At 41.6% G+C, this 12608-nt stretch overlaps 1 long non-coding RNA gene across 1 annotated transcript in view; it reads right to left on the bottom strand.

Annotated features, from left to right (window-relative positions):
* Positions 1-12046, bottom strand: part of LOC145538069 (uncharacterized) — a 54298-nt gene extending 42252 nt beyond the window's left edge. The window contains exons 1-2 of the long non-coding RNA XR_014076621.1: positions 11926-12046; positions 2032-2134 (exon numbers count right to left, since the gene is read on the bottom strand). This is a non-coding gene — a long non-coding RNA (uncharacterized LOC145538069). The remainder of the gene's footprint in view (positions 1-2031; positions 2135-11925) is intronic.
* Positions 12047-12608: the final 562 nt, after the last annotated feature.

Below are 12608 nucleotides of genomic sequence, written 5' to 3'. Positions count from 1 at the left end.
CGGTCTCCTAGTCCCTAGCATAAGTAGAATCCATTTTCCTCCTGCAATCTGAATGATCTTCCTAAAACTCAAGTCTAACTATGTCACCCCCTTGCTTTTAAAACTTTTCATTTTTCCCTCTCTCTGCCCCAGGCTGAAATTTCTATTCCTTACCCCAGCCCATGAAATCTTCCAAGAACTGAGAAGGAATTCCCTCCCCAGGCATGCCCTCTTTCTTCCCTTTGAATGCTATACTCAGTCATACTGGACATTTCTCAGGTTTTTTATTATCCCATGTATTTTCTCACTTCTGGGCTTTTGCAAACACTGAACTCTCTACTTTCTTCCCTTATTTTTTGCCTGCCTACCTTCTTGTTCTCTAGTTATCAGCTTACGTGTGTGTCACTGCTCTCACTGCCTAGGACTATATTATGTATCCCATCTCTAGGTTACCAGATTATCTCATAGTTCTTATCTCTGTTTCCCACTAAGTTATGTGAAGGTAGGGATGGTGCCCATTTTGTTCCCTGCAGCATGCTTGCATGCTCAGTCACTTCAGTTTTGTGCAACTCTTTGCAACCCCATGGACTATAGCCCGCCAGACTCCTCTGTCCATGATATTACTCCAGGCAAGAATACTGGAATATTCATGCCATGCCCTCCTTCAGGGGATCTTTCCAACCCAGGGATTGAACCCACATCTCCTGCATTGCAGGCAGATTCTTTACCGCTGAGCCACCAGGGTAGCCCTTCCCTGCTACATACTCAGTGTCTAACACAGTGTCTGAGACATAGTGGGTAATAAATAAAAATCTGATGGATTAATAGATAAATTGATGAGACAGATACTATTATCACCATTTACTCACAGGGTAACTGAGGTTTAGAGAGTCTATTTTCACAAAGTTATGAGGCTATTTAACAGAGGACCTGGGACCAGAACACAGATATTCTGACTCTTAATGTATTGATATATTCAACTATCCCTCTTTGCTCCCTTCAAATGCAATTTATCACTCTTTTAAGCTTGTGTGTTCAGTTGCTTAGTTGTGTCTGACTTTTTGCAACCTCACTGACTGTAGCCTGCCAGGCTCCTCTGTCCATGGAATTTCCCAGGCAAGAATACTGAAGTGGGTTGCCATTTCCTTCTTCCTTTTAAGCTTAATAAACACATTATGATGCACAAAAACCTGGACAGCAGGTATATTTGGGGCCAGATAATTTGGGCTCCAAAATCACTGCAGATGGTGAGTGCAGCCATGAAATTAAAAGATGCTTGTTCCTTGAATGAAAAGTTATGACCAACCTAGACAGCATATTAAAAAGCAGAGACGTTACTTTGCCAAGGTAATGCAAAGGTCTGTCTAGTCAAAGCTATGGTTTTTCAGTAGTCATGTATGGATGTGCGAGTTGGACTATAAAGAAAGGTGAGCGCCGAAGAATTGATGCTTTTGAACTGTGGTGTTGGAGAAGAATCTTGAGAGTCCCTTGGACTCGAAGGAGATCCAACCAGTCCATCCTTAAGGAAATCAGTCCTGAATATTCAATGGAAGGACTGAAGCTGAAGCTAAAACTCCAAAATTCTGGCCACCTGATGCAAAGAACTGACTCGTTTGAAAAGACCCTGATGCTGGGAAAGATTGAAGGCGGGAGGTAAAGGGGATGCCAGAGGATGAGATGGTTGGATTGCATCACCGACTCAATGGACATGAGTTTGAGTAATCTCCAAGAGTTGGTGATGGATGGGGAGGCCTGGTGTGCTGCAGTCCGTGGGGTCGCAAAGAGTCGGACACAACTGAATGACTGAACTGAACTGAATTCTCTGTCGTCGAGCTGTCCTACACACTGAAAGATGTTTAGCAGTATTCTTGGCTTCCACCCACTAGATGCTAGTAGTATTCCCCTCCTTCTGTTTGTTTCCAGACATTGCCAAATGTCCTGTGGGGGACAAAATAGCCTTCAGATAAAAATGAGTGTTCTAAGATTACCACATGCAATTTGTTAAATCTCTGCAACTTTGGGTCGAGAATATAAATCTCAGCACAGACATACCTCCAGTGGAAAGATGGAGGTCAAGAACAGATTCATGTCCAAATACTGACCTTGTACCTTTTAAGCCACAAGTCTTAGTCTCACTGAGCCTCCGTTTTCTCCTCTGCAAAACAGAGATCATAATGCTCAAAATTACAGGATTAGAAAGAAGGTATACAAAATACTCAATAAGCTACATTAATTTAACTAAACTATTGCTTTCTTTGGACCAATAGCTAGTGGGTCAATTTGCCAAAACATGCATACTAAAACGTGACCAAAGAGAGGAGCTGGCAATTCAGGGTGAAATGGATGCATTTCATGGCAGAAGGCGTTTGCATTCCAGGAGGTCAAGAAAAGCCCCAGGTTTCAGGAATGAAAACAAGTATGACATTTGAACTAACAAGCTTATTGGCATGCTGCCTTTTATTTATTCTCTCATAATTTCATGGTTTTATGGAGAAAATAAAGAAAAAGTCATACTTAAGGATCTCTTACCATTTTTACTATGATTACACACCCCAAATCGGATTGAGGGTGGGATGGGGGAAACGGTAAGTTTCAAGATCCACCAAAAAGGGAATCAGGTGATTAGCAATTGCTCACATTCTCCCTTTCCCTTATGAATTTTAATACATTTTATTTGGTATTTTACATACTGTGTTTATAGGATTCCTTCAGTTTTGAAAAGCAAGTCTAGAAAAAACATTTTCCTTCTAAGCATCTACCATTTTTTGCTGACTTCCTGCTTTGACACAACAATGCTGCTCCAGAAAATGCTTTTTAGGGAATTCCACACGATGTTACTGCCTGAGGGTTCAAAGGATTAAGCTAAAGGGATAGGGATGTGGCATTCTGGCTGGGAACAGCAAAACCCAGCAGCACTCAGTCCTCTAGCTCCACAGAACCTCCATCCTCTCCCTTCCTCCTTCTCTCCCTTCTCCCACCTGGGACTTCAGAACGGCTTACTCTCCTCCATCCACAGTGAGATGCTCCAAAATACAGTCTTCTGCAACAGAGCTAGATCCTCTAACTTAGGCCTAAGGATGTCTACCTCCTGAACCATTAAAATATTCACTATTAATACTAGCCCAGACCTGGAAACATCCCAAGTGTCCATCACAGTGGAATTAATAGACTGTAGTAAATGCACATAATAGAACATTACAGAGCAATGAGAACCAACAGACTGCAACTACAGGCAAAAGCACGAATGAGTCTTCCATTAAGATAAAGAGGTGAAGCACAAAAGAGTACCTGCGGTGCTCTTCAGTGACACTGAAAAGCAGCAAGACTTATCTCTGCTGTTAGAAGTGAGCCTAGTGAAAGTCAGGAGGCTGGAACTGTGTGTCAGGGGGGAGTGACAGGGAGGATCTCTGGGGAGCTGATTATAAGAGTGTGTTGACTTTGTGAAGAATAGCAATGGAGGTTCTTTAAGAAACTAAAAATATAATATAATCCAGCAATCCCACTCTTTGGCATATACCTGGAAAAGATGAAAACTCTAATGTGAAAAGATATATGCATCCCTATATTTATAGCAGCACTATTTATAATCGCAAAGACATGGAAGCAACCTAAATGTCCATAGATAGATGATTAGATAAAGAAGATGTGATACATATATACAATGGAGTATTACCCAGCCATAAAAAAGAATGAAGTAATGCCATGTTCAGCAACATAGAAGGACCTAGAGATTATCATACTCCATGAAGTATATCAGACAAACAAAGACAAGTATCACATGATACCGTTTATATATGCAATCTAAAAAAATGATGCAAAGGAAAGTAGAAACAGATTTCAAAAACAAACTTTTTTTTTTTTTTGGTCTTTTTATCTGGTCCTTTTTTTTTTTAATAAATTTATTTATTTTAGTTGGGGGCCAATTACTTTACAATATTGTAGTGGTTTTCGCCACACATTGACATGAATCAGCCATGGGTCCACACATGCTCCCCATCCCGAACCCCCCTCCCACCCCCCCATCCCATCCCCCTGGGCCATCCCACCGCCCCAGCCCTGAGCATCTGTCCCATGCATCGAACCCAGAATGGTGTTCTGCTTCACACATGATAATATACATGTTTCAATGCTATTGTCCCAGAACATCCCACCCTCACCTTCTCCCTCAGAGTCCGTAAGACTGTTCTATGCATCTGTGTCTCTTATTCTGTCTCGCATATAGGGTTATCGTTACCATCTTTCAAATTCCATATATACGCATTATTATACTCTATTGATGTTTTTCTTTCTGGCTTACTTCACTCTGTATAATGGGCTCCAGTTTCATCCATCTCAATAGAACCGTTTCAAATGTATTTTTTTTTTAATGGCTGAGTAATATTCCATTGTGTATATGTACCACAGCTTCCTTATCCATTTGTCTGCTGATGGACATCTAGGTTGCTTCCATGTCCTGGCTATTGTAAACAGTGCTGCGATGAACATTGGGGTACACGTGTCTCTTTCAATTCTGGTTTCCTCGGTGTGTATGCCCAGCAGTGGGATTGCTGGGTCATATGGCAGTTCTATTCCCAGTTTCAAAAACAAACTTATGGTTAAAAGGGGAAAGATGGAGAAGAGGGATAAATTAGGAGTTTAAGATTAACATATACACACTACTATAAATAAAATAGATAAGCAACAAGGACCTACTGTATAACACAGGGAACTATACGCACTATCTTGTAATAACCTATAATGGATAAAAATCTGAAAAAGATTATATGTATGAGCTGTGCTTAATCGCTCCATCATGTCCGGCTCTTTGTGACCTCTTGCAACATAGGCTGCCAAGCTCCTCTGTTCATGAGGATTCTCCAGGTAAGAATACTGGAGTGGGTTGCCATGCCCTTCTCTAGGGGATCTTCCCAACCCAGGGAGAAAATCTATGTCTCCCCCATTGCAGGCAGATTCTTTACGGTCTGAGCCACTAGGGAAGCCCATGAATACTGGAGTGGGTAGCCTATCCCTTCTCCAGGGGATCTTCCTGACCCAGGAATTTAACCGGGGTCTTCTGCATCACAGACAGATTCTTTATCAGCTGAGCTACCAGAGAAGCCGATTATTATATAAGATTATAATCTTAAAGATTATATATATGATAAGTAATATACGTGTGTGTGTGTATATATATATATGCGCTTTCCTGGTGGCTCAGTGGTAAAAGAATCCCTCCTGCCAATGCAGGAGACACAGGTTCGATTCCTCAGTGGTTTGGAAGATCTCCTGAAGAAGTAAATGGCAACCCCCTCCAGTATTCTTGCCTGGGAAATGCCATGGACAGTGGAGCCAGGCAGGCCACAGTTCATGGGGTCACAAAAGCATCTGACATGACTTAGTGACTAAACAACAACAACAACAAATATATATGTATAACTGAATCAATTTGCCGTATACTTGAAACTAACACAACATTGCAAATTAACTTTTTTTTTTTTTTTGAGCTTTGAGCTCAGTTGCTTCAGTCGTGTCAGAGTCTGTTGAATCCTATGGAACACTGGAGTGGGTTGCCATGCCCTCCTCCAGGGGATCTTCCCATCTCAGAGCTCAAACCCACGTCTCCTGGGTCTCCTGCATTGGCAAGCGGATTCTTTACCACTGAGCCATACTTCAACTTAAAAAGTGTGTGTACTTTGTGAAAATTCACTGAGCTCTTCACTTACAAAGATGTAGATTAAACATCTACATTTTTTTCCCAGATGTATTATAGATTATACTTCAATCAGACATATACTGAGAATCAGACAAAATAAAAACATTATAAAAAACCCCAAGTTTTCTAACATTTTCATTTCTTTGAAAATCCTCTTTCTTTTACTTTAGGCCTCTCTCTCAGGGAGGATATAGTCTCACAGAATTACTTCAAGCTTCAGTAACACTTTTCAGAAACTAGAAGAAGAGCTAAAAGATTTGAGTTCTAGTTTCCACTTAATTTTCCTATTGAGTTCTATGAACTGCACATTAAGCACATAATGTTATTGCTGTGAGATGCTGCAGGGAGAACCAGTGAGTCTTCTCCAATAGCAGGAAAACCGAGGTTTAGAAAAATGAATTACTCAGGGACATGTGCTCTTTAGTAATAAAATGACAAGGAAAAAATTTTCAAATTAAAAGTGGTAATGACAGTCTGTGGTCCAAAAGCTTCCATGATTTCTCGTTCTATTTAAGAATGAAAATATTTCTAAGAGGGAGAAGCAACTGGCTCATTATATAAATGCAGAACTTTAATTAATTTGCTCCATTTAGATAAGAGCTAATGCTCTCATTTGGTTATTGTGACCCTGAATTACTGTGACTCTGAAACAAAATTCCCTTTTAATTGGCACTTACAAGATAGTTTCTCCTTGAGACTTAAAAAAAAGAGATGAAATAGGAGAGCATAGGTTATGCTCCCATAACAAGCAGCCCCCAAATCTCGGTAGTTTAAAACAGCTCAGGTTTATAATGATGCCACTTGTCGGATCAAATGTCAGCAGGAGCTTTGTTCCACCTCTTCATGTCCTCTGGGACTCAGGCTGAAAGGAAAGCCAGTTGTGGATCGAGGCTGGTTATGATGCCAGTGCGGTGAGAGATGTGTAAAGGGACAGGCTAGCTCTTAAACCTTCTGTCTAGAAGTGACACACACAACTTCCACACCCATCTCTGCATCAGAGCAAGTCTCCTTACCACTCACAACTCCCGTGACAGGGAAGTGCAATCCTATGGTGAGTTGGGAAGGATGGGGAGCTGGACTATTTGGGAATGGCTCTAATGACCCCCTAAAAAAGCAACCAAAATTGTCCCATGGGAGTCCCACATTTCCTCATGAGCTTTACTCTAATAACAGTGACCTATGCTTTATTTAAATATATGATGGAGTGAAGATAAACTCTGCAGAAAGTAAAACATAGACATAAAAGGCAGCATTGACAGGTGTAAATAAAACTCTTTCAACTATCATTGAAAGGATTTTTATGAAACACATGAAGTGGTTTCATCTGCCTTTCTGCAAATGGTTTAGTGGTTGAATGATCAATATCCCTCTAAAGTGCCCAGGAACCATTTTGACCAAAAGCAACTAAGTAAATGAATTGCCCTGCAGGGCTATAACATTGAACTTAAATGAAGGCAGCTTACATGGATGCAAACAAAGGCATCCCTTGTGGTCATTTTAAGCATTAAACATCAACTAGGCGAGAGTGCTTTTAAGTAGAAAGGGTCGTTTTGTTGGGGCTCTAATCTCTAATGTTAATTTTTTTTAGAAAAGAAAAAGATAATTTGACAGATAATAGTTTGGTTTACCTGACCTTCTCCTTGTTTTTCTCTGTCCACAAACCTTGCCATAAAGTCATCAATACTGACTGAACACACACACACACACACACACACACACACACACACACACACACACACACACACACACTTGATAAGTTAAAGGCAGAATGTATCAGACCTCACTCAGCCTCTCTAAGCTGTCACCTTCTGTGCTGGGTTTCAAAGGATATTGTCTTTGGTGAGTAGCAAATAAACATTTTATTAAAAAAATATATAGTTAAGACATGCATTTAAATGCATATTTGTCAAAAAGCAAAACTGGAATATAACAGTCTATTAAACACACATACACAAACACAAGCATCATGACTTGGCTAGTTAGCAGGTGCCAATGCCTGATTCTTCTCTGGAATTAAGTATCCTGTTTATATGCCATCACACTTCACATGATGCAGAGTTCAAGTACTTTCTTCACAACTTGAAAAGATGGTAACATATAATATATTCTACTGGTACCTCTGTAGTAGGAATATTCTTGATGCTTTACAGTCATATTATTTGCTAGTTTCAATGTCCCTGTGTTTTTAATGTATCAGGGTATAAGACATGATTGCATCAAGAATACAGTTGATCTAGGTTATAAATTATCTTATTTTTTAATTCTTAAAGAAAAAATTTTAGGTGAAATTTTTTTTTCAATGTGGAATAAAAGAGTGAAAAAGTGATCTTCCAGATATGATTCTGGATTATTAAAATAACATTTCCATGCTAATGACTTCTAATACAGATATAAATTTTGAGGACTACACCAAGGTTATGGGCTCCTGGAATAGAGGTCCAGATAGCACAGAGACTCAGGCTTCGCTGGTGGCTCAGAGAGTAAAGAATCTGCCTGCAATACAGGAGACCTGGATTCGATCCCTGGGTCGGGAAGATCCCCTGGAGGAGGAAATGGCAACCCGCTCCAGTGTTCTTGCCTGGAGAATTCCACGGACAGAGGAGACTGGTGGGCTAGAGTCCATGGGGTCGCAAAGAGTTGGACGTGACTGAGTGACTAACACGTTCACACACACAGGTGCAGATGGTAGTTTAGTGAAGCTAGGCCAAAGTGGGCCAGGGGATGGTGTGAGCAGCAGTGGTGATCAGGAGGGCAAGGAGAGGAAACAAAACCTGAGCCAGGGTCTTGCCTGCTGGGTCAGAGGCAGTCCAGACACAGGAGAGCATGCCAGGAGAAGAATTTCTCTGACACCCACTGAAGGACTTCTATCTTCCCAGCTGAAAGTCTCTCTGCTTGTTACTATTCCCAGTAGAATTTTAGTCCTTCTGGAACTGAATGTCAGCCTCATTGTCCTAAGAACTCTCTAGCTAGGGACAAAGGTCTTGCCTTCTAACCTGACTTAGGCCCCCAAGGGCGGTCTCCAGATTCATGTTTGTTGCTTCAGTGCCCAAATGTGGCACACATGTGTTGTTGCTGTTCAACTGCTAAGTCATCTTCGACTCTTTGCAACCCCGTGGACTCCAGCACACCAGGCCTCTCTGTCCTTCCCTATCTTCCAGAGTTTGCTCAAACTCATGTCCACATATAGGTGCTTAAATATTTGTTGAATAAACGAATTTCAAATAAAGAAATACGACCAGGATGGGAAGTGGAGCTAACAGTGGTGGGCACATTCTCTTCATCTGGTGTCCCTCTTTAATAAATCATTTGTTCCTGGTCTAGAACCAGGGCCCTTACGGGAATCCCCCTAACAAACAAGGCACCTTTTAGAGTTTCAGAAAGTTCATTCAATCCTTTGCCTGGGTTTCTTCTTTTGTTGCCATTTCACCTTTAGTTCTGTTGAAGTGACTTTCTAGGTCCATTATGGAGACACTCCTGGATGGCGAGCCACATCAGCAAATGGAAACTCAGATAACTTTTGTGTCTCTATAAACGCTCCAGTTGACCAGAAATGCAATATATCCAGCCAGCCAATTCCCAAACACAAAGCCCACTTTGGGCCTTTTCATCTGACTAGGTGGTATCTGCCAATCAGAGAGTTTCTAGTTTTCTCTTTCTTGCTTTTTAGTCTTTATCCTATAAAAGGTTCCTATCTTCCACTCTATTTTGCAGTTTTGTCTGCAGAAGAGGACTCTTGCTTCATGAAGTGTTAAGTTGTTTGTTTCTATCACCTAAATTGTCTTCTTTAATCATTTTTAAACAGCTCTTACATAGGAACTCAAAGCCCCCTCATTAACATTCATTTATGCTACAAGTAGTTTAGATTAAAAATGTCAACACTTTCATGATACAGAAGGAAGACCAAAGGTACAAGTATAATTTCATGGGGAGGAATTATGGAAGATTAGCACCCTCCTAAATTACATTGATCTTACTGTTGACTAGTGAAGAGTGAGGTACCTTATTTTGTAAATGCCAAAAGCAGCAGAAAAGCACCGAAGTATAAATATATGACTTTTCAAATGAATTTGACAAAGACTGCATTTTGAAAATGTAATAACTCTGCTCTCTCAGGGACTATACTCATCTTCAAATACCCACCTAAAATCTTGAGCAGATGAGCACCTGAAGTTTGAAGCTGAACACCCTTAGGTGTTCAGTTTCAAAATATTAAGTTAATATTTTATATCACCAAGAAAATAATAACAAAAGGGACACTGAAACTTAAAAACATAACATAAACTTAAAAAAGGTTTTCAAACACTCCAAGCCTTAATGTACACTTTTTTTTTAAAGCACACATTAAAGATATCACAAGTTAACATTAATATCTTCTTGCATTTACAACTATCCTTGCAAATTTATTGTGAGAACACTAATTGGGAAGCAGTATTTTCAAAATGTGTTTTATCATCTATAATAAAGCTTCTGTCCCTTTTGCTCTCTAGCCAACCTTGCGTATCTTTATGTTCATTTTGACTGGATTAATAGTGAATATAAACATGACATTTCTGTGATGGAGACAGCAGATCAAACCAAACAAAACCCATTTTGCCCCTAAATGTTCAGTTTCAAAAGGATTCTCCAAAGTTCTCAGCAGTTGTTTTTACTTTGGCTTACTTTAAAATAGTCTTTGTGTGTGTGTGCTCAGTCATGCAATCCTATGGACTGTGGCCTGCTAGGCACCTCTGTCCAGGGAATTTTCCAGACAATACTGGAGTGGGTTGCCATTTCCTTCTCCAAGGAATCTTCCCAACCCAGGGATCAAATCCTTGTTTTCTGTGTTTCCTGCACTGGCAGGCAGATTCTTTACCAATAGCGCCACCTGGGAAACCTATTCTTAAAAAGAATACAGATATTCAGGCTCCAATGGAGACCATTTCTAATCTTTGAAGGGTGGAGCCCAGAAACTTGCTTTATCAAAACTCCTATGTGGTTCTAATCTGGTCTAAATGTTTATATCTCCCCAAAATACACACATTCAAATCCTAGTGCCCCATGTGATAGTATTAGCGGGTGGGGCCTTTGGGGGGTGAGTAGGTCATGAATGCTGAGTTCTCATGGTTGAAATTAATGCCCTTATGACTAAGGCCCGAGAGAGCTACCCTGCCCCTCCAACTAAGTAAAGATACAAAGAGAAGTCTGCAACTTGGAAGACACTTCTCACACAACCTTTCTAACACCTTCGTCTTACATTTCCAGACCCCAGAACTATGAGAAATAAATATCTGTTGCTTGTAAGCCACCTCATCTGTGACTTTTTTGTTGTGTTAGGGGACCATTAACTGAAACAGCCCACCTTGACCAGCACAAATAACTGCTTGCACAAGTTATGTCACAAAAGAAGGTTCTAATAAGGAACAGGGTGCTGCAATGGAAAACTAACTGGCAGAATTAGGGAGGAGCCAAAACAAAGGAGGAGATGCCAGCCCATATCACATCCCGCCAACATCCCAGAAACCCTCACACTGGAATCCATCCTGGCTGAGAGGTGCAAGCACCTCTAGCAAGGACCCAAGTCAGACCGAATTCAGGCCCAAACAAGGTGATAGGCCAGAGACAACCCAGAAGACTAGCCCCATTACCATAAAATCTGAGACTGCAAGTCCTGGCTGAGTAGTTCTCCTGGTTTCCTTACCCAGCTGCTCTCTGCTCCAGTACCTCCTTCCAATAAAGTCTTTTGCTTTGTTAGCACGTGTGTCTCCTCAAACAATTCATTTACAAGTGTTAAACAAGTGCCCACTCCAGGCTTGTATTCTGAATGAAGACTGCAGCTGCTGCCACTCCTGTTGCTACTGTTAAGCCAACAGGCCCAGGCTGTAGTACCAACCAGGGCGAATTTTGGGCTCTGAGACTGCCTGCTGCTGCTAAGTCGCTTCAGTCGTGTCCGACTCTGTGCGACCCCATAGACGGCAGCCCACCAGGCTCCCCCGTCCCTGGAATTCTCCAGGCAAGAACACTGGAGTGGGTTGCCATTCCCTTCTCCAATGCACGAAAGTGAAAAGTGAAAGTGAAGCCGCTCAGTGGTGTCTGACTCTTAGCGACCCCATGGACTGAAGCCTGCCAGGCTCCTCCATCCATGGGATTTTCCAGGCAAGAGCACTGGAGTGGGGTGCCATCGCCTTCTCCGTGAGACCGCCTAGGCCCCAGCAAATCTAAAAGAAACAATGGGCTTAGAAGAGTCCACAACAGAGTTCAGGATGGGGCTTTGGTACCTCAGGATCCACCGCTGTGACAGCCTCATCCACTTCCTAGTGCTCATGTTCACGAGCACACAGTGCCTCACAGAGCCCTCAGCACAGACTTTCGCGAGAAACTGCCCCTAGATCCCGTGTGGAACGGGCCAAACATCGCGAGATCTGAGCATGGCCCCAGTGACTGTAGCCCAGTCTCAAGTAGTGACTGCTCTTCAGATATTCCCCTTCCCCAACTCAGAATGATGCTTTGACTCCTCCCTCCAGATAGGAGTCTACATCTCCTAAATTTTGTTTTAAAACCAAATGATAATTTTAAAAAGAAATTTCGTATTACAACTGTAAATAGAAAATCAGCACTATTTGCCATCAAGAGAAAGCAATGGGGGCAAAAAAAGAAAAGCAAAACCAAACACCCGTATGGTATTCAAAGCAAGCCAGACACTTGTTTGCCTAAAGGCATCCCGAGGTTTGCTGTCTTTTTGTTAACAAGGGAATGAAGAGAGTCTTGCTTTACCCTCTTAGCACACTGACCCCTTGCCACAGACCTAGGCCTGAAGCTTAGGGCTAATCTTCAATTGTTCGGAAAAGGCCACGTGAACCAATTTGTGCTGATGAAACAGGAGGAGAAAATTCCCTGGAGGCTTTGGGGGAGGGAGGGAAAAAAAAGATTTTCTCTCTTTTGAGAGGCCCTGAAATAGAAT

The sequence above is a fragment of the Giraffa tippelskirchi genome, chromosome 2, assembly GCF_054371585.1.
Source record: "Giraffa tippelskirchi isolate mGirTip1 chromosome 2, T2T-mGirTip1v1.2.pri, whole genome shotgun sequence".
In the NCBI taxonomy this organism is placed as follows: Eukaryota; Metazoa; Chordata; class Mammalia; order Artiodactyla; family Giraffidae; genus Giraffa; species Giraffa tippelskirchi.
This window is presented reverse-complemented; position numbering and strand designations above follow the sequence as displayed.